Genomic DNA, 27,937 nt, shown 5'->3' on the forward strand with positions numbered 1-27,937 from the left:
ATCACCATGAATGACACTTGGCGATGAATTAACTAATTCACCAATTAATTTATAGCATTCAGACTATTTCTTAGACTCTATATGTGTTTTATTTAAAAAGCTACTGAATAGATATTACTGTAAATGGGCTGATTACGAGGTTTATATTTGTTGTCATCAACATTAGCAACCATATCTGGTCTATTTAGTTGAAAGTGGAGGTCTGTAACAACAGCCAGATAAATAAGCCTTTTGAAATTTTAGAAAACTAAGTTTTGAAATTAAGAAAATTTGACATAATGACTAAACTCTCCTTTTCAGACAAATTTTTACTATCATAAGAACAGAGGTGAATAACACATGTATTACACACCTTTGTAATCCAGGATTTTTTCCTGGCAGAATGTTGAGCAAGTAATGCGGAGAGAAGTGTCTGGGGCTGAAGTTGCTACTTAGCCAAGGGCAGCACCTATATTCTACCATGCTCTGCTGTTAGATATTTCTGATGGATATGAAGAGACCAAAGCCTAGGATTATTCATCTGACCTTTCTCAATACTGTCCACTATACTTTATGCATTTAATTTCTATTTTTCAGTATATAATGTATTTAAGAATTTTCCCAAACTCAGAGGATATTTGTCTAGTAGAATAATGCTCTGTGGTGACCTAAATGGGGAGGAGATTCAAAAAAGAGGGGATATACGCATACATATAACTGATTTAATATACTGTACTGCAGAAATGAACACATTATAAAGCAACTATACATCAATAAAAATTAAAAAACAATCAGACATGATTGCAACTATTACTGCATTTATACATACACATACTAAAGAGGCATTGTTCTGGAAGCAACCAAAGCTAGCCTTTGGCAAAATCTTGTTAATTTAGCCTAAAGAGTCAATGAGTAAATACATTGAGTGAAAATTAATTAAACAATTTGTTCTTTAGTAAGTATTTACTTAGTGTCCAAATATTACCAAAACAAAATAGTTTCTTGAAAGAACTAGAAGTCCAAAGACTCAAAATTCTGCAACAATTTCCACCCTGGTCTTCAAGACTTTTTGACTCCACAAGAAAGAATCTCACCATTAGATCAAGAAGGCAGAGTAGGAAGATCCTGAGCTTATTTCCTCTAACGGGCAAATCACAACAACTTATAGAGCACCTGTCTCTGAGAACAACCTGATGAAAAGTAAAGGTTTCCCACAACTAAAGATATATTAAAGGAGCCACAGCGAAATGGATAACAGTGATAGAGACACGGTGCAGTCAGGACACACACCCTTGGGGTAGTAATGCACACGCAGGAGAAAGTGACAATCACTGAGGTTCTCCTGAGATTGAGGAGTCCAGTCCCTACATTGTGCTCTTCAGCTTGGGGGTGCTGCACCAGGAAGAGAAGCTCTCAAAACATCTGACTTTGAACACTGGAAGGGCTTACACTCAGAGGAGCCCAAGGCCTGTAGGAAACTGGGCTTCTGTTCTTAAAGGGCAAAAACTCACTTGCTCTGAGTTCCAGCGCAGAGTTAGCAGTTTGAAAGGCACCGATGTTAGACTTACTTGTTTACCTTGGACAACTTCCTGGAGGGGCAGGAGGCCTCTGAGACTCCTCACAGCGACTGAGACACTAGAGGTAGCCATTTTTGCGACCATATTCTACCATGCGCATACAAGTGCTGATAGGTGTCATTTTGGAGTCCTCCTTCTAGTGTATCAGTACTAGGGTTTGTCCTACCTACCAGCGTGCTTGTAGCATTTGCATGCCACCAGGCCTCATGCCGGCCATGCCAGGGGCCTACCCCACTGCCTACGCCTGTACCAGCTGCATGCCACTGGGCTCCAGTCAGTTGGGCTGGGAGCCTGTACTACTCACCAGTGGTCATGTGACACTGAGACTCTCAGCCAGCTGCACTGGGGCTCTGCCTGCCAACCAGTAAGTTTCCGGTAATTACATGCCTCTGGGCCCCAAAACCAGCTGTGCCTGGAGATTGTTCTGCCCCTGCAGCATACCTGCAGCAACAGCGCAAAGCAGAGCCTTGCATTCAGCCAGGCCGAGGGCCAGCACTGCATTCCAGTGTGCTGACAGCAATCAGTATCTCCAAAACAGAAAGGTGTACACACCCTACACAGGAAAACCCCTGAAACACCTGGTTCTGGTGGCTGGAAGGGAAGGTGCTGTTGGACTCCATAGCACATTTCCTACTTATGTCTGTTCCTTCAAGATGGAGACGTTCCATTTTGGAGAACACAAACATATCCACACCAATAAAATGTCAAAAATTAAAGATGAAAACAGAATCAAAAACTAGTACAATATTGCAAAGTAATTATATTCCAATAAAAAAAGACAATGTTAATAGCAGCAAGAGAAAAATAATCAGTTACATACAAGGGAAGTACCATAAGTCTTTTCAGCAGAAACTGCAAACCAGAAGATGTGCATGATACATTCAAAGTGATGAAAGGCAAAAACTCCTACAAATAAGAGTATTCTACCTGGCGAGGTTATCATTCAGATTTAAGGAGAGATAAAGAATTTTACATAAAATCAAAAGCTGAAGGAGTTCACCACTGAATCAGCCTTTCAAGAAGCGTTAAAGGGGCCTCTCCAAGTGGAATAAAAGGCCAGATAAGAAATAAGGAAAATTATGACAGAAAAAAAAAATCTCACTGGCAATAGAAAGCATATAGGAAAGGTAGTGGATTAGCCACTTATAAAGCTAGAAGGAAGGTTAAAAGTAAAAAAGTAGTAAAATCATCTATATCTACAATAGTAGTTAAAAGATACACAATATATATAAAATTTGACATCAAAACATAAAATGTGGCAGGAGTAAAAATTTAGGACTTTTAGAATGTGTTCAAACTTAAGGAATCATCAAAATAGGTAGTTATATACATAGGTTGATATATATGAACCTCTGGGCTTCCCTGGTGTCTCAGTGGTAAAGAATCCACCTGCCAATGCAGGAGACATGGGTTCAGTTGCCTGGGTCAGGAAGATCCCCTGGAGTAGGAAATAGAAACTCACTCTGGTATTCTTTCCTGGGTAGAAGAGCCTGGCAATCCATGGATGACAAAAGAGTTGGACATGACTTAGCAACTAAACAACAATATATGAACCTCATGGTAACCACAAACAAATATTTTTCCATAAATCCACACATAAAAAAAGAGGAAGAATCCAAACATAGACTTAAAGACAGTCATCAGATCACAAAGGAAAAGAACAAGAGGAGAAAGAAACAGAGAAGAACTACAAAAACAATCAGAAAACAATGAAATGGCATTAAGTACATATATATGAACTTTAACTGTCAATGGACTAAATGTATTAATCAAAAGACATAGGATGGGCCTTCCCTGGTGGTCCAGCGGTTAAGATTCATTGTTCCCACTGCAGGGGGTATGGTTTGATTCCTGGTCCTGGTTGAGAAAGATCCCACTTGCCACATGGAGTGGTCAAAAAATGAGTAAATAGTTTCTGGTCTTATGTTTAGATCTTTAATCCATTTTGAGTTTATTTTTGTGTATGGTGTTAGAAAGTGTTCTAGTTTCATTCTTTTTTTTTTTTTTTTTAGGCTTTTAAAAAACTTAAGTTCTTTTTTAGAAATATTGCATAAACTAACTGGTACAACCATATAATGAAAGATCTTGTGTTGCTGAACCTTTACCAGCATTGAATATTATTTTTATTTTTATTTATTTATTTTTTAATTTTATTTTACTTTTAAACTTTACATAACTGTATTAGTTTTGCCAAATATCAAAATGAATCCACCACAGGTATACATGTGTTCCCCATCCCGAACCCTCCTCCCTCCTCCCTCCCCATTCCATCCCTCTGGGTCGTCCCAGTGCACCAGCCCCAAGCATCCAGTATCGTGCATCGAACCTGGACTGGCAACTCATTTCATACATGATATTTTACATGTTTCAATGCCATTCTCCCAAATCTTCCCACCCTCTCCCTCTCCCACAGAGTCCATAAGACTGTTCTATGCATATATATGGAATTTAGAAAGATGGTAACAATAACCCTGTGTACGAGACAGCAAAAGAGACACTGATGTATAGAACAGTCTTATGGACTCTAGTTTCATTCTTTTACAAGTGGTTGACCAGTTTTCCCAGCACCACTTGTTAAAGAGATTGTCTTTAATCCATTGTATATTCTTGCCTCCTTTGTCAAAGATAAGGTGTCCATAGGTGCGTGGATTTATCTCTGGGCTTTCTATTTTGTTCCATTGATCTATATTTCTGTCTTTGGGCCAGTACCATACTGTCTTGATAACTGTGGCTTTGTAGTAGAGCCTGAAGTCAGGCAGGTTGATTCCTCCAGTTCCATTCTTCTTTCTCAAAATTGCTTTAGCTATTCAAGGTTTTTTGTATTTCCATACAAATTGTGAAATTATTTGTTCTAGCTCTGTGAAGAATACCATTGGTAGCTTGATAGGGATTGCATTGAATCTATAAATTGCTTTGGGTAGTATACTCATTTTCACTATATTGATTCTTCCAATCCATGAACATGGTATATTTCTCCATCTGTTAGTGTCCTCTTTGATTTCTTTCACCAGTGTTTTATAGTTTTCTATATATAGGTCTTTAGTTTCTTTAGGTAGATATATTCCTAAGTATTTTATTCTTTTCGTGGCAATGGTGAATGGAATTGTTTCCTTAATTTCTCTTTCTATTTTCTCATTATTAGTGTATAGGAATGCAAGGGATTTCTGTGTGTTGATTTTATATCCTGCAACTTTACTATAGTCATTGATTAGTTCTAGTAATTTTCTGGTGGAGTCTTTAGGGTTTTCTATGTAGAGGATCATGTCATCTGCAAATAGTGAGAGTTTTACTTCTTCTTTTCCAATTTGGATTCCTTTTATTTCTTTTTCTGCTCTGATTGCTGTGGCAAAAAATTCCCAAACTATGTTGAATAGTAATGGTAAAAGTGGGCACCCTTGTCTTGTTCCTGACTTCAGGGGGAATGCTTTCAATTTTTCACCATTGAGGATAATGTTTGCTGTGGGTTTGTCATATATAGCTTTTCTTATGTTGAGGTATGTTCCTTCTATTCCTGCTTTCTGGAGAGTTTTTATCATAAATGGATGTTGAATTTTGTCAAAGGCTTTCTCTGCATCTATTGAGATAATCATATGGTTTTTATTTTTCAATTTGTTAATGTGGTGTATTACATTGATTGATTTGCGGATATTGAAGAATCCTTGCATCCCTGGGATAAAGCCCACTTGGTCATGGTGTATGATCTTTTTAATGTGTTGTTGGATTCTGATTGCTAGAATTTTGTTAAGGATTTTTGCCTCTATGTTCATCAGTGATATTGGCCCGTAGTTTTCTTTTTTTGTGGCATCTTTGTCAGGTTTTGGTATTAGGGTGGTGGTGGCCTCATAGAATTAGTTTGGAAGTTTACCTTCCTCTGCAATTTTCTGGAAGAGTTTGAGCAGGATAGGTGTTAGCTCTTCTCTAAATTTTTGGTAGGATTCAGCTGTGAAGCTGTCTGGACCTGGGCTTTTGTTTGCTGGAAGATTTCTGATTACAGTTTCAATTTCTGTGCTTGTGATGGGTCTGTTAAGATTTTCTATTTCTTCCTGGTCGAGTTTTGGAAAGTTGTACTTTTCTAAGAATTTGTCCATTTCTTCCACGTTGTCCATTTTATTGGCATATAATTGCTTATAGTAGTCTCTTATGATCCTTTGTATTTCTGTGTTGTCTATTGTGATCTCTCCATTTTCATTTCTAATTTTATTTTATTATTATTATTTTTTTAATTTTATTTTATTTTTAGACTTTACATAACTGTATTAGTTTTGCCAAATATCAAAATGAATCTGCCACAGGTACGATGCACGATACTGGATGCGTGGGGCTGGTGCACTGGGACGACCCATTTCTAATTTTATTGATTTGATTTTTCTCCCTTTGTTTCTTGATGAGTCTGGCTAATGGTTTGTCAATTTTATTTATCCTTTCAAAGAACCAGAACATAGGCAAAACATTCTCCGACATACATCACGGCGAGATGCTCTATGACCCACCTCCCAGAATATTGGAAATAAAAGAAAAAATAAACAAATGGGACCTAATTAAACTTAAAAGCTTCTGCACAACAAATAAAACTATAAGCAAGGTGAAAAGACAGCCTTCAGAATGGGAGAAAATAATAGCAAATGAAGCAACTGACAAACAACTAATCTCAAAAATATACAAGCAACTCCTACAGCTCAATTCCAGAAAAATAAATGACCCAATCAAAAAATGGGCCAAAGAACTAAATAGACATTTCTCCAAAGAAGACATACAGATGGCTAACAAACACATGAAAAGATGCTCAACACCACTCATTATCAGAGAAATGCAAGTCAAAACCACTATGAGGTACCATTTCACGTCAGTCAGAATGGCTGCAATCCAAAAGTCTACAAGCAATAAGTGCTGGAGAGGGTGTGGAAAAAAGGGAACCCTCTTACACTGTTGGTGGGAATGCAAACTAGTAGAGTCACTATGGAGAACAGTGTGGAGATTCCTTAAAAATTGGAAACCAAACTGCCTTATGATCCAGCAATCCCACTGCTGGGCATACACACCGAGGAAACCAGAATTGAAAGAGACACGTGTACCCCAGTGTTCATTGCAGCACTGTTTATAATAGCCAGGACATGGAAGCAACCTAGATGTCCATCAGTAGATGAATAGATAAGAAAGCTGTGGTACATATACACAATGGAGTATTACTCAGCCATTAAAAAGAATACATTTGAATCAGTTCTAATGAGGTGGATGAAACTGGAGCCTATTATACAGAGTGAAGTAAGCCAGAAAGAAAAACACCAATACAGTATCAGTTCATTTCATACTAACGCATATATATGGAATTTAGAAAGATGGTAACAATAACCCTGTATATGAGACAGCAAAAGAGACAGAGATGTATAGAGCACTCTTTTGGACTCTGTTGGAGAGGGAGAGGGTGGGATTATTTGAGAGAATGGCATTGAAACATGTATAATATCATATATGAAATGAATCACCAGTCCAGGTTCGATGCACGATACTGGATGCTTGGGGCTGGTGCACTGGGACAACCCAGGGGGATGGTACAGGGAGGGAGGAGGGAGGAGGGTTCAGGATGGGGAACACATGTATACCTGTGGCAGATTCATGTTGACATTTGGCAAAACCAATACAATATTGTAAAGTTAAAAAAAAAAAATTAAAATACTATAACAATAATAGGTACAACTTACTGTGTGCTAGACACATTGTTCAATTGTCCAAATATAAATGTAAATACAAGAGAGAAAATTAATATGTTTAGAGAAATTATAGGTGAACAAATAGACATTAATACAGGAGATAAAATAAGAATAATAAAAAATGGAAATTCAAATATAAAAAAATGAATAAATAAAAGATAGACATAGAATGGATGAATGGATGAAAAAATAAGACCCATATATATGATGCTACAAGAGATTCACTTCTAATCTAAAGACACACACTGAAAGTGAGGAGATGGAAAAAGATAGTTCGTGCAAATGAAATGAAAAGAAAGCTGGGAAAGCAATATTTACATCAGACAAAATAGATTTAAAAACAGACTGTAACAGATACAAAGAAGGACATTACATGATGATAAAAGAATAATCCAAGAAAAATATACAACAATTGTAAATATATCTGTGTCCAATATAGCAGCACATAAACACATAAAGCAAATATTAACTGACTGATAGAAAGGGAGAAATTGACAGTAACAAAGTAGGGAATTTGACAACCCACTTACAAAGGTGGAAAGATCATCCAGGCATAAAATCAGTAAGGAAACATCATCCTTAAATGACATATTTTACACACACACACATTTATATACATATGTTATATATATATATATATAAATCAAATTGTGAACAGTAGAATACACATTTTTCAACTGCACATGGAACATACAACATACTCCAGGATAGATTACATTCTAGGCCACAAAACAAGGCTCAATAAATGTAAGAAGATTGAAATGATATCAAACTTCTTTTCTGACCACAACACAATGAAACTAGAGTCAACTTCAAGAAAAAAACTGCAGAAAGCAAAAGCTTAAAAGCAAGCAAACATTTGGAAGTTAAACAATATGCTATTAAACAGCCAACTGGTCACTGAAGAAATCAAAGAAGGAATCAAAAATTATCTGGAGCAAATGAAGACAGAAATGATCTGAAATCTATAAAACCAAGAAAAAGCACTCCTAGGAGGGAAGTTTATAGCACTACAGGCATACTTCAGAAAACAAGGAAAATCTCAAATAACAATCGTACTTTAAACCTAAAAGAATAAGAAGAAAAATAGACAAAATTCAAATTACTCAAAGGAAAGAAGTAATAAAGATCAGAGCACAAGTAAATGAAATAGAGACTTACAAATAAGTAGAAAAGATAAATGAAACTATGCTGGTTCTTTGATAAGATAAACAAAATAGAAGAATTTTTAGCCAGGCTCATCAAAAAAAAGTGGGCCCAATAAAAAATCATAAATGAAAAAAAAAAAAAAAGAAGTTACAACTGACACCAGAAATACATTATAAGACATTATTACAAATAATTATACTCCAATAAAATGAAAAACCTAGAAGAAATAAATTCCTAGAAATGTACAAACTCTCAAAACTGAACTGGGGGGAATATGAGCAGACCAATTACCATTAATGAAACTGAGTCAATAATTTAAAAATCCTCCCAATAAATGGAAGTCCAGGACCAGATTACTTCACAGGTAAATTCTACCCTGCATTTAAAGAATAATTAATATGTATCCTTCTTGAGCTATTCCAGAAAATTAGAGAGAAAGAAACATTTCTGAACTCATTCTACAAGGCCAGCAACATCTTGATATAAAAAGTAGACAAAGATACCACAAAAATACAGGTCAAAATGACTAGTGAATGCAAATGCAAAAATGGCAAAATATTACCAAGCCAAAATCAACAATAAATGAAAAGGATTATACAGTATGATTAAGTGGAATTTATCCCAGGGATACAAGGATGGTTCAGTATCCACAAATAAATCCATGTGATGTACCACATTAACAAATGCAAGAATAAAAATATGATCATCCCAATAGATGCAGAAAAAGCCTGTGACAAAATTCAATATCCGTTTATGATTAAAAAAACCTCTTCAATATGATCTTGAGAAAGAAGAAAAATGCTTGAAATTTCATGTCTCCTAACTTCAGGCTATACTACAAAGTGACAGTAATCAAACAGTATGGTACTGGCATAAAAACAGACACATGAATGAATGAATCAAAACAGAGAGACCAGAAATAAATTCATACTTACATGGTCAATCAATCTATGGCAAAGGAGCCAAGAATATGCAGTGGGGGAAAGAAAACCTCTTCAATAAATGGTGTGGGGAAAACTCGACAGCTACATGCAAAATAATCTAATTTCTTTGCTACGCCATATACAAAAATAAACTCAAAATTATTTAAAGAATCAAATGTAAGACCTGAATCCACAAAATTCCCAGAAGGAAACATGGGTGCTCTTTGACTTTGTTCTTAGCAATACTTTTTTGGGATCCATCTCCCCAATCAAGAGAAACAAAGCCAAAAATAAACAAACTGGAGTACATCAAACTGAAAAGTTTTTGAATGGTGAAGGAAACTATCAACAGAATGAAAAGACAGCCTACTGAATGGAAGAAGAAACTTTCAAAAGATATATCAGATAAAGGGTTAACATCCCAAATATATGAGGAACTCATACAACTCAATATCAAAAGCCAACTTGATTAAAAAATAAACAGAGGACTTGAATAGACATATTTAAAAAAAACATGTAAATGGCCAAAAGATACATGAAAAAATGCTCATCCAGGAAATGAAAATCAAACGCACAATGAAACATCACCTTATAGCTGTCAGAGGGCTATAATAAAAAAAAGACAACAAGTGGCAAGTTTTGGTGAGGATGTGGAGAAAAAGGAACACTGTTACACATTTGGTGGAAATGTATATTGGTGCACCAACTATGGAAAAATATATGGAAGTTCCTCAAATATATAATTAAAACCAGAGCTACCATATTAGGAAGCAATTGTACTTCTGGGGATTTGTCAAAAAAAAAATAAAATAAAGGCATGAGCCTTATATTTTTATATGTGCACCCCTATATTTTTGCAACATTATTTACAAAAGCCAAGATATGGAAGCAATCTATGTTCCGATTGTTAGATAAATGGATAAAGAAAAAGTGATATATATGTGTGTGTGTGTGTTTTACAAAGATAAATGGAATATTACTCAGCCATAAAAGAATAAAATCTCGCCATCTGTGACAATATGGATGGACCTAGAGGGTATTACACTAAATGAAATAAATCAGACAGAGAAAACAAATACCATAAGACTTCACTTATATGTGGAAGCTAATAAACAAAACAGGAAAAAACATAACAAAACAGAAACAGATTTGTGGATACCAGAAAACAAACGTGGTTGCCAGAGTGCGGGAGGAGAATGCTGGGATCAGTGAAATAGGTGAGGGAGATTAAGAGTTACAGACTTCCAGTTATAAAATAAATAAGTCACACAGATGACGTGTACAGTCAATATTACTTTAACATCTTTGTCTGGTGATAGAAGGTAGCTAGACTTATCATTGTGATCATTTATGTAACAGATAGAAATATTGAGTCACTGTGTTGTATCAGTTGAGTTCAGTTCAGTTCAGTCGCTCAGTTGTGTCCGACTTTTTGCGACCCCATGAAGGGCAGCATGCCAGGCCTCCCTGTCCATCACCAACTCCCGGGGTTCACTCAAACTCATGTCCATCAGGTCAGTGATGCCATCCAGCCATCTCATCCTCTGTCGTCCCCTTCTACTCCTGCCTTCAATCTTTCCCAACATCAGGGTCTTTTCAATGAGTCAGTTCTTCTCATCAGGTGGCCAAAGTATTGGGGTTTCAGCTTCAACATCAGTCCATCCAATGAACACTCAGGATTGATCTCCTTTAGGATGGACTGGTTGGATCTCCTTGCAGTCCAAGGGACTCTCAAGAGTCTTCTCCAACACTACAGTTCGAAAGCATCAATTCTTCAGCACTGAGCTTTCTTCACAGTCCAACTCTCACATCCATACATGACCACTGGAAAAACCATAGCCTTGACTAGACAGACCTTTGTTGGCAAAGTAATGTCTCTGCTTTTGAATATACTATTTAGGTTGGTCATAACTTTCCTTCCAAGGAGTAAGCATCTTTTAATTTCATGGCTGCAGTCACCATCTTCAGTGATCTAAAACAGTGTTGTAGGTTAATTATACTTTAATTAAAATTTCTGTGTTTTCTCCTAGAGATCCTCTGAATGGAATGCTTCTGTAATGGGTTGAATGACTGCTGCTCTCCCCAGTGGTATGTTCACATCCTACCCCTTCGAATCTGTGAATGTTACCTTAATTATTGATGTAAATAATTTAAGTATCTTGAACTGATATCACACTGGGTTATTCAAGTGGGTCCTAAGTTCAATGAGAGTTCCTTAAAAGTGATGGAAGATGGAAGCAGAGATTGGAGTGACGTGACCACAAGGCAAGGGAGCCAGCAACCACCAGAAGGTGGAGAGGCAAGGAATGGAGTCTCCTGCAGAACACCCAGAGGGAGTATGACCCTTCTGGTGCCTTGATTTCAGTTTTCTGGCCTCCAGAACTCTGAGAGAATAAACAAATTTTTGTTGTTATAAGTCAAAAAAGAAAAAAAAAAGATGCCCAATATCTTTAATTATCAGGGAAAAGTAAATCAAAAGCACAAAGAGATATCATTTCGCATCTGCCAGAAATAAGTGTTGGTGAGGTTGTAGAGAGAAGGAAAACCTCAGGTACATTTGGGGGGACTGTAAATTGGTACAGCCACTATGAAAAATGTTATGGTAGTTTATCAAAATTGAAAAATAGAATTACCATATGATACAGCAGTCCCCCTTCTGTGTATTTTTCTGAAGGAAACAAAAACATGTATTTGAAGAGGTATATGCACTTCAATGTTCATTGCAGCATTATTTATGGTAGCCGAGATACGGAAGCAACCTAAGTATCCATCAAAAGATAAATGAGTAAAGAAGATGCAGTGTGTGTGTGTGTGTGTGTGTGTATATAATGGAATATTTCTCAGTTATATAAAAGAATGAAATCTTGCATTTATGATAATGTGGGTGGACCTTGAGGGTATTATGCTAAGGGAAAGAAGTCAGAGAAAGATAAATGGCATATGATTTCACTTATATGTAGAAACTAAAAAACAAGGAAAAAACCCCCAAACGGAACAGGTTCATAGACACAGAGAACAAACTGGTGGTTGACTGAAGGGATGGGGATGGGTGATGGGGGAATGGACAAAACTGATGAAGGGAATTATGAACTATAACCTTCTAGTCATACAATAAATAAGCCATGGGGATGAAATGTACAACATAGGGAATATAGTCAATAGCATTGTAATTAATTACTCTATATAGTTCAGATGGTAACTAGACTTATTGTGGAGATCATTTCATAATGTACATGAATGTTGAACCACTATGCTGTACACCTGAAACCAATATTGTATGTATGCTTCAGTAATAAAACAAGAGCTACAATCAATGTGAAACAGATGTACAACCTAATTTCAAAATGGAACAAAGGATAATCTCACCCTTTTTTGGGCCAGATAGCTGGCCCAATCTCTGTGTGTCTTTTAAAGATTTTCTTTGATGTTGGGAAGTGTTCAAAGTTCATTCTTTTATATTTAGATATAAACTGGTGCAGTCACCATGCACCTCAATGCTCATTGCAGCACTGTTTACAATAGCCAAGACATGGAAACAATCTAAATGTCCATCTATAGTGGGATGCATAAAGAAGATGTGGTACATACATACAAGGGAATATTTCTCAGTCATAAAAAACAGTGAAATAATGCCATTTACAGCAACATGGATGGACCTAGAGGTTGTCATACTGAGTGAAGACAAATATCATATGATGTTACTAACATAAGGAATCTTAATAAAAAAGGGTAAAAATGAACTTATCTGCAAAACAGAAATGAAGTTACAGATATAGAAAGGAAACTTATGGTTTCCAGAGGGTAAGCTAAGGGGGAGGGATAAATTGGAAGATTGGGATTGACATATGCACATTACTATATATGAAATAGATAACTAATAAGGACCTACTGTATAGCATAGGAAACTCAATGCTCTATAAAGACCTATATGGGAAAAGAATCTGAAAAAGAGTGGATATATGGATACGTATAACAGATTCACTACGATGCACACCTGAAACTAAGACAACATTGTAAAATCACATATACCCTATAAAAATTAAATTAAAAAACAAAACTAAAGATTGCTTTATAGCCATCCTGTGTACCCATGCTCCTCATTCAGGATGTGTATTCCCAGCAGTCAGCTCAGTCTCTGACAGTCTGTGAATGCTAAGTGAATGAATAGATGTGGTATGGGTCCTTGAAATAGATGTTGTTTTGTTCATATTTTAATTTTTCATTTAAAGTCTTATTATATCTTGCTTCCTTTATTTTATCTGTTGGTTAACAGGTCTTCTAGAGGCTCTGAAACAAATTTGAAATTCTTTTTGAAATAGTTACTAGGGTGATTTTCAGTTTGCTTTTCTGCCTTAACTTCCTGGAATGATAATCACAACTTCCTAGAATGCCTAAGAGTATAGTGACTGTATGTATAATTGGTTGTTTCCAAATCAGGACACTTCTGAGAATGAAAAGGCATTTAGTTAATAGTGCCAGACAATAAGTGAAAGTTGAAACTGTCCTTGGCAAACTGGGATGTGTGATCACTTAATAGCCCATTTTTGGTTTGGCTTTTTCTTGTACTTTTTGCTCATATTTGGGGGTCAGTGCATTTAGATAATCAGTTCCAATGTACGTGATGATCTTGTAAAAGAACTTCTGACTTTTCTTGTTAGCCCATCAGAAAGTCTTAACACAGTGGGTGCTTTTGTTCTTTTACTTTTAATGGTATTGTTGAGGTAGAATTTACATATAAAATTGCATGTTTAAAGTGTACAGCTTGGTAAGGTTTGACATGTTATACTCCTGTGAAACTATCACAGCAATATCAAGATAATGTACACATCCATTGCTCTCAAAAGGAGCTCTCTCATTCTTACCTCTTCCTCATTCCAACACTGCATTCACAGGCAACCGCTGATCTACTTTCTGTCACCATAGATTATTTTATTTTCTTAGAATTTTGTATAAATGGAATCATGTTGTATCTTACTATTATCATTTTTTGGCTTTGCTTCCTGGAATTTCTCCCATGTTGTTGCATTCCTTTCTACACTGAGTCGAGTTTCAGTGTACGGATATTTCATAATTTGTTTATACATTCAGCTATTGATGGATATTTAGGCTGTTTCCTATTTTTAGTTATTATAAACAAAGTGCTGTGAACGTTTGTGTATGTATTTTTCTTTATGAAAAGAACCTTTTACTTCTCTTGGGTTAGTACCTGGGAGTGGATGTATGTCCACATCCACATGGAATATGTAAGGTTTATATTTAACTTTTAAAAGATTACTTTTTCCCAAAAGTGGTTGCACCAATGCAGTATTCCCATCAGTAGTATAGGAGAGTTCTAGTTGCTCCACATTCTTGCCAGCATTTGGTATGGTTAGTCTTTTTTTTTTTTTTTTAATTTAGTCATTGTAATAAAGGTGTACTGATTTTAATTTCTGGTTTTAATTTTCATTTCCCTAGCAACTAATAATGCTGAACATCTTTCCATGTTTTTATTTATCATTCATATATCATCTTTGGTGATGTGTCTGCTCAAATTTTTTGTCTTTTATTAGATTGTTTTCTTAATTCTCGATAATTTAAAAAAAATACATATTTCAAACCTTTCCAACCCAGGGATCAAACCTGGCATCTCTTATCATCTCCTGCATTAGCAGTGGGGCTCTTGACCACTAGCACCACTTGGGAAGCCCCTTTAATAAGATATGTAATACGAAAACATTTCTCTCAGTCTGTGGCTTTTTTGTCATTTGCTTCACAATGTCTTTTGAGGGATAGAAGTTTTAAATTTTGATAAAGTCTAACATACCAAATTTTCTTCTTTGAATCATGTTTCTGTTACTATATGAAAGAATCTTTTCTTAACCCAAAGTGAGTTATTGATTTGTAAACAAGTCTGACCAGGGTAAATTTAAATGAAATAAAAACTGATATTTGACCACTGAGACATCTAGTTATCCCAATTTATATAAAATATATTATTGTGTTATTTTATTTTATTTTCATATCAATTGAACTTTTCAATTGAAAATTTCAGGAGAAAGTAATACAGTTATTTCTATTTTCAATATATAACTTGACTGATTCACCTTATTTAAAATACAACCTGGATGAAAGTTCCTTAATTAAAAGTATAACCATGAGTGATCTTTTAGATTTTGAAAGCAAAACAAGTGGAAAATATCTTCACGATGGCCTTCTTTCCAGACTAATTAGTAACTTCTATAGCTCCAAGGAAGACTTTAAGTCTTTGTGACTTCCTGGAATTCATCTACTATTCTCCATTTCTTTTGGACATGAATTTGAGCAAACTCTGGGAGATAGTGAAGGTCACAGAAGCCTGGTGTGCTATAGTCCATAGGGTTGCAGAACTGACATGACTTGGCGACTAAACAGCAACAAAAACATTCTCCATTTCTTTATGTACTTCTCTAGTTCAAATAGGGGCTTCCCATGTGGCGCTAGTGGTAAAGAACCCACCTGCCAATGAAGGAGACATTAAGACATGTTGGTTCAGCATCTGGGTTGAGAAGGTCCCCTGGAGGAGGGCATGGCAACCCACTCCAGTATTCTTGCCTGGAGAATCCTTTGGACAGAGGAGCCTGGCAGGCTACAGTTCATGGGGTTGCAAAGAGTCAGAAATGACTGAAGTGACTTAGCACACATGCTTGCTCGTTCAAATAAACATGATCTTTTGCTGAACTATTGGAACAGTTGTCTAACTGCTCCATCTTCCTTTAGTATGACACCCTCACTTTATTCTCTGCACAGATTATAGAAACATCTTTCTAAGATACAAATATGATCATTTCATGTCCTTGTTTATAATTATCTCAAGAATACTCCTATATATTAAAAATAAAGTCCAAGGTCCTTAACTTGGACTCTAACTACAGTCATCATACATCTCAGTTTAAGCTATTATTGTTGCAATGTGTTTATTAATTGCAACTTCATTTCATTTCCAATGTGTCCTGGTTTAGCTGATAATCTAAATGAATGCTCTTCTTATATGTGTGTAGTTGCTCAGTCATGCCCGACTCTTTGCGACCCCATGGACTGTAGCCCCCCAAGCTTCTCTGTCCATGGGGATTCTCTAGGCAAGAATACTGAAGTGGGTTGCCATGCCCTCCTCCAGGGGATCTTCCCAACCCAGGGATCAAACCCAGGTCTCCCGCATTGCAGGTGTTCTTTACCATCTGAGCCACTAGGGAAGCCCTAGAACCTCATTACTGTGCAGTCTGAGGGTACTAAATTCCTTTCAGTTTCCTTTATACATTGTGATAGCATTCACCCCTGGCCTTTTAGGCACTCTCTTATTTCTGCCTTACAGTTTTGGCTGTCTAGTTCCTATTTCTCCAGTTATCCTTCAGGTGTCAGACTTCATTGAACTTGTTCTATAATAAAGCCTTACTTGATATACCATATGTTTATTTTAGCCCTCCTCTTACTCTCTTACCATAGTATTTAATAGACTATTATAATAGTTTGTTCACTTGCCTATCTTCCACACTAAACTGTAAACTCTTTCAGGAGGATTTGCACCCTCCTTTTCTAATATATTCAGCACGTAGAACGAGTAGCTGTTAAATATTTGCTGACCACATCCTCTGTATATTATGACCTTGAGGCAATAAAATGCACCCTTCCCTGCTGGAATATTCCCTGGTGGCTCAGACAGTAAAGAATCTTCCTGAAATGCAGGAGACCCAGGTCTGACCCCTGGATTAGGACAATCCCCGGAGAAGGAAATGGCAACCCATTCTAGTGTTTTTGCCTGGAGAATCCCATGGACAGAGGAGCCTGGTGGGCTACAGTCCATGGAATTGCGAAGCATTGGACACGACTGAGTGACTAACACTTTCCCTATAGAAAAGGCCTGGAAAACACAATCTGGAACAGGGGAAACTAGAGCTCCTAGTATGGTATAAATGAGTGGATTGCTCATGTAAAAATATAAAAACCTTCTGAGGATTGAGTAAATAAACTCTCTGATGGAAAATGTTCCAGTGTGAGATTTAATTGCTCTACATTTTCCCAGAGTTCTTGCCTTTTCTTGTGGATCTATCACTTTGATTTCTTCTGTACTTCTTGACCTTCAAGGTTCAGTTTTTCTCTGTCATAAATGTGAAAAAGCATTCCTTGCGTTTATTATACTCAACTGAAAGCATATGCCTTGTTTCCTTAGCATCTGGAAAATATTCATTTTGTATAGCTTATATAATTTAAGGGCAAGTATCAACTTCTTTAAGCTGAATCTTTTTGCATATTCAACTTTACTTGCTGAGGATCTTCCTCTTAGATGTGGTTCCTGGTATGAGATGAAACCCACAACAGAGCTGTATATTGCTAGCAAAAGACACCTTGAAGCATCATTGGCTGATTCTAAATTTCTCAGTTCAAGACTTTGGTTCTCCTCTCCTCTGAAATCTGGGGTACCAGCTCATCAAGTGAGTCTCTTAGCACACATACTTGTCTGTATATCCACATACAATATTCAGCATAGAAATTCTGGTTGAATTTACCCATTACACTTAAAAAATTTAACAGTTCTTATTATGCCGTAATCATAACTTGCACAAACCAGATTGAAACTATTGCACATGATCTTGGAGAAGGAAATGGCAACCCACTCCAGTATTCTTGCCTGGAGAATTCCATGGACAGGGGAACCTGGTGGGCTATGATCCGTGGGATTGCAAAGAGTTGGACATGACTCACACAGCACATTGCACATGATCTCATATCCGGACTTAAATTCCCTTGGATGTGTTTGTATGACCTGCAGAGACTGGTAGCATATTCTAGAATAGATCTTCAAGTGTGGTCTCTGGACCAGCCACAACAGCATCACCTGGGAACTTGTTAGAAATGCAAATTCTCGAGCTCCAGCCCACAAATCCTGAGTCAGAATACTGGAGGTAGAACCCAGAAATCCATGTTTAAGCCAGTCCTTCAGGTGAGTCTGAAATACTTTCAAATTTGAGAAACACTGTTTTAGGAGAATCATTTCCATCCCATAATAATATATAGAGAGAGTTGATTGTAGTCAATTATCAAGTGCTTTTGTAATAGGTAGAACATTAAATAGCAACTGGTAAAACTTTACCTCTTCCAGCAAGTTTCTCTGTGCCTGTTAAACATTTTTCCATTGCCTGTAGATTTGGCAGGAGTGAAGTTGAAGGAGGCAGATTACAATCTCTGAACCAGTGAATAAAGTTCTTCTATAGTCAACTTGGGTTGAGGCCAGGAAAAAATAGGAAAAAGAGAAAAAAAAACTCTCACAAAATATGGGAAAAAACTACAAGTGAATAGAGGCTGAGTGTTTCTTAAAATAGAGTGTAAAATAGGCTCTGGTCACAAAGAAAGCCCTTGGTCAACACATGCTCCAAGCTGTGAGTATTAATTCTATCTATACCTTTAATTTATGTGGCTTTCATTTGTAGCTGGATCTGCCTCAGAGGTGCCCAGTGTTCCAGAAAGTGAAGATCAAAAGAATTCACAGGAAGCCACTTCTCAGGATTTCAGAAATGTACAGACCAGAGATGAAATGCTTCTTTTGTCTTGCTTTTTTTTTTTTTTTGGTATGAATGAGATACGTAGGTTTTTCAACCCAACACTTAACTTTTAGTTGTCAATATTCCTAAACATACTGCTTTCCACAATCATTGCACAACACTTGAATTATAAATAATCCAGAAGACAGATTCAGCACTGCTTTGCTTTGCCAAGAATTTTTGATTGGTGATTACTGATGTATATTTCACACAGAAATCAACTGAAGTCTTACCCTGGTTGAGCAGTTGCCTCTGGACAGAAATTCTGCAGGAACAGCAGGAGGCAACTGGAAATGTGCCGGGGTGTCCTGACATGGCCACAATGACCTGGCAGGAGAAAGGGAAATGAACATTTTTTTCCATCCACTGCCTATAGAGTCCTGCCATATGCCATCTGGGACATAGAACCATTTTGGTTTCTAAAGCTGGTTTTCATCTGGAAACCAAGTTTCCTTTCATCCAACTACTTCTGTTAGGATTCATGTGAGGAGTCATCTGCGATCCTACTTTATTGACCTGAAATAACTTAGGTCCATTCTAATGTGTGTTGCGGCTGTCTATTTTTTTTCCCCCATCAAGTCTTGGTATTACATTTGGGAATTAGAAAAATGTTAGCTTGCTCTAGGAACAGATCTTTATAAGCGCTATATATGAAAAATGCATCTGGATGATTGTTTTTCAAATGGTGCCCTTCAAGGTCCAGACGTTTTCTGAGGGTATGCCTGGCAACGGGTCATCTCTGACACATAATTCTGGGCTTCCTGGGGCTTCTTAGGCTGACAGCACAGCATTTCATTAGGGTATGTGTCATTTTCTTCCTGCAGGGGTCTGAAACATCAGAGCCAAATCCATCCATCCATTATTTTTTGTTTGTTTCTAGATTTCATAAAATGCAGTGTGAGAACTGATAAATATTTTTTTTTTTAAAGTCAAGCAATTCTGGCACAATAGAAAAGAATTATAAAACAGACAGTTCCAAATAAATTAGTTGTCAAGTGGGACAAATAAGCATGGGTCCCTGGGATGCATACCTTTCTCTGAGATTCCTTTTGGTACCATCTGCTTTGATGACCACATCTTGTGGTGGGATGCATATTGGTTTAAGAAGCAGAAGGCTTTTTTGCCAGTCCTGTTCTTGTGATTGACAGGTTGTATTGAATGAATTTGAGTGAGACCATTTCCTCTCTGTGCTTCAGTTTCCTCATTTAGTTGGGGCTTTTTAAAAAACCTTTCAGTTTAAAAAGTCTAGGAATCTTACTAGCACTACTGAATGGTTGTAATAATGAGTTACATTTCCACCTTGCTGTGTCCTACACTTGAGCTCCTCCTTGGCCTCAACAGAAGAACCTGACAGAGGAAGAGGCAGATTGCAGCTTAGAGAGGAGAGAGCAACTTGTTAGTATGTTATTGACAAACAATGTCCATTCCTGCCTGTCCTGGAACCACCTTGGCCTTACTGCCAAGAGATTTATTTTCTAGTGTCAGCACTGGGAAGTTCTTGAAATGGTGAGACCCAAACCAGATAGTCTTAAAAATAGTCCTTAAAAATAGAAGTAGAGCCACATATGTAGGAAACAAACTTATGATTACCAGGGGATACTGGAGGTGGGGAGGGATAAATTGAGAGATTGAAATTGGCATATATAAGGTGCTATGTACAAAACAGAAAACTAATAAAGAACTATTGTGTTAGCTTAAATTCCTAAACCTCATCTCTGTTTCTTGGAGATGTCCCAGTTTTCTACTCTGGAACTAGAAGACCTTGACCTTCTGGTTAGCTACTGTAGGCTTCCTACTTTTCTCTCTACAATAGATATGGGATTCTGGTCTCCACATCCCCAGTCACTATTTGACATCTGACTTCACAGGGAAGGAGCCTCAATGGACCATGATTCTTTCACCCACCGGACTCAAAAATACATGCACCTTGCAGAACTTCTGTTATTGCTTCTCTCCATTATGGTTACCCTCGGGATTTAGATATCAGTCTTAACACAAGATTTACAAGTCCTTTGTTTACAATTCAGACTACTACAGGTAATTCAGTTACTCTGGACTCAGAGCTCAACTGGGACCCTAGACCCATCCTTCAGCCTAGCTTTTCCTATGGATTGCCATTTAAATTTTATATTTTCTGCCAGGTGAAGTATAAGGAAATGTCATTTGAAAAACAAGAGAAGGCGCTCTTATATTACTGACATTTTTGGGTTGTGCAGTGGTATCACTGAAGCCTTTTAGTTGTTTGATAGATATTTCCTCTGGAAATCTGAGAATATAAGCATTCTAGAAGCAAAACATTTTAGAACTGAAATTGACCACATCAACAGAAATGGTTACACATTTTTCTAGTCTTTAATAGGTAATAAGTGCACAGCAAATTGCCATGCCAGAGCTAGTGGGGAAGTTAATTCATAGCCTGTTTGTAACACATGGAGTCATTCCTGAGTGGCCTCGATTCATTAGTCCAAAAATAACTCCAAAGATGAATTGCATCTTAGATTTAGTGTCGACAATTTTGTAGCTTGTAAATGCTATGATTGGAAGCGGTCACTAATTTAATAATTTGAATTTGGGAATAGTTGAGTGGAACTAAAGGTATTTGACCTCTTCTTCGTGAACTCAAATTTTGAGGGAGAGTATTTATGAGTTTGACCAGTAGAAGCTTTTGAGTTCATTAGCGGTCACAGCTGCTCACTATAAAGGTGGCAAGTTTGCTATATTGAAATATTGCTGCCTAACAGCTTATTTGTCAGGTCAAAGATATGAGGCAAGATCACAAGATGTTTTTGAGGGTCTGCAGACTCTCAGAAAAATTATTCTTATTTCAAATGGCATTTTAAAAAGTTTTTTTTTATATTTGAGTAAATATTAAGCATCCACTTATGATTGCTTTGAGCTTAGGCTTGTTGCCAAGGCAACCCCATCCACTATGTGCTGTGCTGTGCTTAGTCATCTTGGACTCTTTGTGACCCCATGGACTGTAGCCCATCAGGCTCCTCTGTCCATGGGGATTCTCCAGGTAAGAATATTGGAGTGGGTTGCCATGCCCTTCTCCAGGGGATCTTTCCAACCCAGAGATCGAACCCAGGTCTCCCACACTGCAGGCGGATTCTTCACCATCTGAGCCACCAGGAAAGCCCAAGAATACTGGAGTGGGTAGCTTATCCCTTCTCTGAGGGAACTTCTCGACCCAGGAATAGAACCGGAGTCTCCTTCATTGCAGGCGGATTCTTTACCAGCTGAGCTACCAGGGAGGCCCCTGCCTCATCCACCATATAGGCCCCTTTTTGATGTACACGTATTTACAGATAGAATGTTCCAGACCTAGGAGGTTTGCTAGACTTTAGAATTTGGTACCCAGTAGAATTGATTTCAGGGACTTACAATGGGTAAAGTTGTAAATGTCCTTTGAGATAATTTAAACCAGCTCCTTGTTTTAAAGTTGAGGGAATTAAAGCTCAAGAGGTTAAAGAAGTTGATCAAGGTTACATATCTTTGTAGCAGAAGAAATGGCTGTTAAATCCAGGACTCTGGATTCCCAGTTTTTTCCTTCTACCATGTATTGAAAAGTGTTAGAACTAAATTAGAGAAACAAGAGTTAAAAACACTGCTTTCTCAGGTCTTTTTATGTGGCTTGCTGGTGATGAAGCTGAGAAATGTAACATTTAAAAGGGATTTTACCCAGTTGCCTTTCAGTTTATTACCCTTCCCTGAGATGTTTCTACAGCAATCTGTTTTCTGTGTTCCCAGTTTAGTACTTTGACATCCTTTTAATTTTATGCATAATTAAAATAGGTGTTTCCTTTGGCTTTAGGGGTTGGCTTTTGTTTTCTGTCAGCTTATTGAACAGAGACCAGATAAATGTGCTCAAATGAATTATGCAAAATTTCTGTGAGGTGAGGGCTACCTTCCCACATGCTAAAAAAAATGTGCTTTTGCCCTTTTGCCTGGTGGTGGTGTGTATTTAATTATGTGTAGAATGTGCTGCTGGGAGAAACTTGGGCTGAATACAGTCTCCTCAGGAAAGGCCTGTTGGTGACAGGGATCCTGGGATTGAAGGCCGGGCCAGAGGCCTGGGGAGGGTGGGCAGGCCGGCACGGAGTTGGCACCAGACCCCTAGAGGGCAGTGCTCACCTAGAGTCAGCCTCACCATCCATGTCCAAGGCTAACGCAATAAATAGTACTGATTGCTTTGTACATCCACTCGTCCTGGAGTTTTAGACATGCAAGGATGAGTTGCTGTGTTGGTTGGTTGGTGGGTACTGCTTTTTTTGATCCTAAGTGTCCTGGACTCATTTTGCAGTTCTAACCTTTGTAATGTAGAGAAAAAGACACAAGAGAGAGATCAGCAGATCTGGAATCTAGTCTTAGCGTCCCCTTAAGCTTCTGGTTTCAGTTTCCTCATCTGAAAGTCAAGTGGTTCTAATATTTCTTCTCTAAAAACCCATGGATCAGTTACTTCTTCTTTTCTGCCTCATTTCCCTAGGCCCTACTCAATACTCAATTTCACCCCAGGGTCTACCTCTGGTTTTTAAAGAACTATCAGGAAGTCCTCTTTGTAGATAAGCCTCCTGCTCTAGCCTGGCTACCAGGTCAGGCCTCTTTTCTAGGAGTGCTTCTTGCAGAATCACTCTTCTGAATTAGCCACTGGGGTCTATCAAAATAACTTGTTAGCAGAAATGCTTAGTGATGCTTGTTCTGGGTAGAATTGCCCCCTCTCCCCAGTTCGTACATTGAAGTCTTAACCCCCGTACCTCAGATGTGACCTTATTTGGAAATAGGTGTTGTATATGTAATTACTTAAGTTAGGTTAAAATAATACGGGAGTAGAGTGGACTCTGACTCTAGCCTACTAATAACAGGACTCCTAATGACAGGTTTCCTTAAAAGGATGAAATTTGAACACAGACATGCAGAGAAGATCCCCTGGAGAAGAAAATGGCAATCCACTCCAGTGTTCTTGCCTAGAGAGTTCCACAGACAGAGGAGACTGGCGGGCTACAGTCCATGGGGTCATAAAGAGTCAGAGAGAACTGAGCGACTAACACTTTCCCTTTTACTTTCATGCACAGAGGGAGAATGCCATGGGAAGGAGTTATGTGGCCATATGCCAAGAAACTACCAGAAGTCAAGAGAGAAAAATTCTTCTTAGAGCCTTCAGAGGGAGCTTGGTCCTGTTCATATTTTGATCTTAGACTTCCAGCCTCAGAACTGTGAGACAGTATATTTATGTTTTGGCCACCTCATGTGAAGAGTTGACTCATTGGAAAAGACCCTGATGCTGGGAGGGATTGGGGGCAGGAGGAGAAGGGGATGACGGAGGATGAGATGGCTGGATGGCATCACTGACTCGATGGACATGAGTCTGGGTGAACTCCGGGAGTTGGTGATGGACAGGGAGGCCTGGCGTGCTGCAGTTCATGGGGTTGCAAAGAGTTGGACACGACTGAGCGACTGAACTGAACTGAACTGAAGCTACTCAGTTTGTGCTGCTTTATTATGGCAGCTCTAGCAGACTCTCACAACTCCAATGGCATTTTGGTAACTCGTTGGAAAATGTGTTGAATGTGGCTTTTCCTGGATGGCTAGGAAGGCTCAATGACTGGGTCTTGTCTTCTGCAATGCATTGTATTCCATCAAGGTCAATATTACTAGGTTGTTCAAAATAACAGCAAATTTTGTATAACTTAGGCCATTATAAATTTGGTATGAAGAATGCACCCATTCAGTGTTAGTTGCTCAGTTGTGTCTGACTCTTTGTGACCCCATGGACTGTAGCCCACAAGGCTCCCTGTCCATGGAATTCTCCAGGCTAGAATACTGGAGTGGGTAGTCATTTCCTTCTCCAGGGGAAGTTCCCGACCCAGGGATTGAACCCAGGTCTTTTGCGTTAAAGGCATGTTCTCTACTGTTTGAAGCACCCATTCAAGGGTAAGACAATATATCTTTCTTTAATACTTGATATCCCTATGCTCCTCCAACTTAAACTAGCCACAGAAGCAAATGAAATATGCTGACAGTTCAGTGATTCAAAACTATCTTCAACTTTAATTAATATTTCAGATGCAGAAATTCTCATTTGTCAAATTAATAAAAGTTTGATATTAAACTGATTTTAACTGATATTAAAACAGATCAGCTTACAGTTCTAGATTTTGATTGTAGCAATGAAAAGAGGAAATGACTGTGGTCACTAGTGTTTACTGAGACCTGTCATCTAGGCCTCTCTAAGTATACCCCAAAGCCAACATATACTGAGAAAACTAGAACAGAAGTTATATGTCAGGGAGTGGAGATGGGAATGTGGGTAGAAAAACCTCCATGAAAGGCATGTTTTTTGTCAGCATCTGTATCTCACTGGAATCTTAACATATTAAAAAGAGTCAATCTCCATATATTCCCTAGTTCCTAAATGGTGGAATATTTCTTTTATGTCAATATATACTGCCCAGAGAAATCCAGAAAATTTTGGTAGTTTGGCAATTATTGATAAATTCTATGACTTTAGTTTACATTGTTCAGTGTTGTGTGAACTCTCTGAAGCAGAGATTCACTCTCTTCATGTTGTTAATTACCAATTTCTGTACCATTTGGGCCCTATGTATATCATTGAATTTTGGTCAGTTCCCAGATAACTTTAGTCTGGGAGACTAAATTTGACTTCAAAGCAGATTCCAGTCCAGGGTTGAGTATGGTCAGCATTATTGTTTTTATTGATTCCTCAACTTTGCGTTTGAGATACATTTTAAATAAGTTCCTTTACCTTACAAGTTGGGAGCAGAAGGGGCTTCCTGAGTGGCTCAGTGGTAAAGAATCTGCCTGCCAAAGCCGAAGACTCTAGAGGTGTGGGTTTGATCCCTGGATTGGGAGATCCTCTAGAGAAGGGCATGGCCACCTACTCCAGTATTCTTGCCATGAACTTGCCATGGAAAATCCCATGAACAGAGGAGCCTGGTGTGTTGCAGTCCATGGGGTCATAAAGAGTCAGACATGACTGAGCGTGGGCGCACACACATATACAGGAAACATAAAATTAGTATTATCTCATTTTGGTGCTAAAAAGGAAAGATACACTTTTCAAATACATTTCTGGCAAACTACAATGAAATTATTAGAAGAAGTAATGAAGGAAAATAATGCTTCATGCCTCCTTGCTGAAACAAACTGAGTGGTTTAAAAATGTATGTCTTTAGCCCAAGATGGGCTATAGATCATATACTGCTTATTTGATGTTAAGTTTTATTATTTTTTCCATACTAACTAGGCTTAACTCTAAGTTTCCTAGCAGTAAAGTCAAGTGAAAATATCATGATTATGAGCTTCCATTTTTTAATAGAAGGAAGCATGCTGTTTCATCAAGAGAGGATTAACTAACAGACTTTGGTTTATTGGAAAGGTCCTGGCTTCTTGATGACATACACTAGGTTGGCAGAAATCTTGGCAAAAGTTTTACAGAAGGCTGTATTCTAAGTAAAGGAGACACTATAGACGTTGTTATACAAACTAGGCAGAGAAGTTTACCATGTATAAAATAAGTCAATGGGAATAGATTTCTTTTGAGAAAAGCAGTGTAGCCCATTTAGGGTGTGTTTCTAGCTCATAGAGCTGTTGGCTCTTGTGCTTCTATGGTGCATGGGCTCTCAGTCAGCATCACTTGAAACTGACAACTGATTATAAGCCACCAATTGCAAACTTGGAAATCTCTTTAATTGCTCATTATTATATTCTATGAACACAGCTAACATGGAATGCATTTGTTACCTATAGGTGTATACTAAATTACCCCAAAACCTCACAGCTCAAAATAACAAACTCATATTATCTTTCAGCTTTGTGGGGTCAAAAATCTGAGTGCAACCCAGGGTCTTTCAGTGACTGCATTCACAATGTTGTCTGGGGAAGGATCCACTTCCAAGCTCATTCATGTGGTTGTTAACAGGACTTAGTTCCTTGCTGGCTGATAGCTAAAGACGTCCCTCAGTTCCTTTCCACATTGGAATTCTTCACAAGGCAGCTTATAACATGGCAGCTAAATGAGCACTCGGGAAAGAGCAAACGGCATAGAAAAAGAGTCTTTAAGTAACTTAAACTTGAAAGTCACATCTTGTCACGTGTCACATTTGCTAAATTGAGTCACTAGGTTTAGCTACATATAAGGAGAGGGGTTTACTACACAAGGCTATGAATATCAGGAGATGGACATCATTAGGAGTCACGCTAGGGGCTTCCTAGATGGTGCTAGGGGTAAAGAATCCACCAGCCAATGCAGGTGACATAAGTGACGTGGGTTTGATCCCTGGGTCCAGAAGATCCCCTGGCGGAGATCATGGCAATCCACTCTAATGTTCTCACCTGAAGAATCCCATGGAAAAAGGAGCCTGGTGGGCTACAGTCCATAGGGTTACACAGAATTGGACACGACAGAAGTGACTAACACACAACACCACATAGAAAAGAGGTCTTGTTGCATTAACTATAGTTGTTTTAATTAAATAATTTGAACTATTGTGTCAGTTTTTTTTTGTTTAAAAGATAGGTTTATACTACAGGGGATATATAGAAAATTCTGTACCTTTTCAATGATTTTCCTTTGGTAGTGGTTTACTCACTCAGTGGTGTCCGACTCTTGCAACCCCATGGACCATAGCCTGCCAGGCTTCTCTGTCCATGGGATTCTCCAGGCAAGAATACTGGAGTGGGTTGCCATTTCCTTCTCCAGGGGATCTTCTGATATTGTACAGTACTCTACTAACTTCAGCATAGAAATATTAATGATGTCAAAAAATCTAAAGGGGGAATTAATAAAGTAATTTCACAAGTGAGAGAGGTGTCATTCAGAAGGATAAATGTATTTTCACAGTATAGCTGGAAATATGACTTTATTGATTATTTTAAAGGTATAATTTATGAGAATTTTTTTTTTGGTTAAAATCTTCTGCATAAGTCTAGGAAAAGAGTGCTCAAATTGTCTTTTTTTTTTTGACTATATTTTGGTCATCTTCTTCTCAGTTGTGTCTGACTCTTTGTGACCCCATGGACTATACAGTCCA

General features: G+C 37.8%; 1 long non-coding RNA gene across 4 annotated transcripts in view; it reads left to right on the forward strand.

The window, feature by feature from the left end:
- The window catches only part of LOC129619620 (uncharacterized), a 302,195-nt gene that overhangs the window by 139,731 nt on the left and 134,527 nt on the right, over nucleotides 1-27,937 (forward strand). The window contains exons 4-5 of one of the 4 annotated variants that reach the window (XR_008697966.1): nucleotides 11,367-11,424; nucleotides 20,756-20,918. This is a non-coding gene — a long non-coding RNA (uncharacterized LOC129619620). Of the gene's footprint in view, nucleotides 1-381; nucleotides 743-11,366; nucleotides 11,425-20,755; nucleotides 20,919-23,959; nucleotides 24,523-27,937 lie in introns of those variants that run through there. The other 3 variants (XR_008697965.1, XR_008697964.1, XR_008697967.1) reach the window with 3 other exon arrangements.

This window comes from Bubalus kerabau, chromosome 9 (genome assembly GCF_029407905.1).
Source record: "Bubalus kerabau isolate K-KA32 ecotype Philippines breed swamp buffalo chromosome 9, PCC_UOA_SB_1v2, whole genome shotgun sequence".
Lineage (NCBI taxonomy): Eukaryota > Metazoa > Chordata > Mammalia > Artiodactyla > Bovidae > Bubalus > Bubalus kerabau.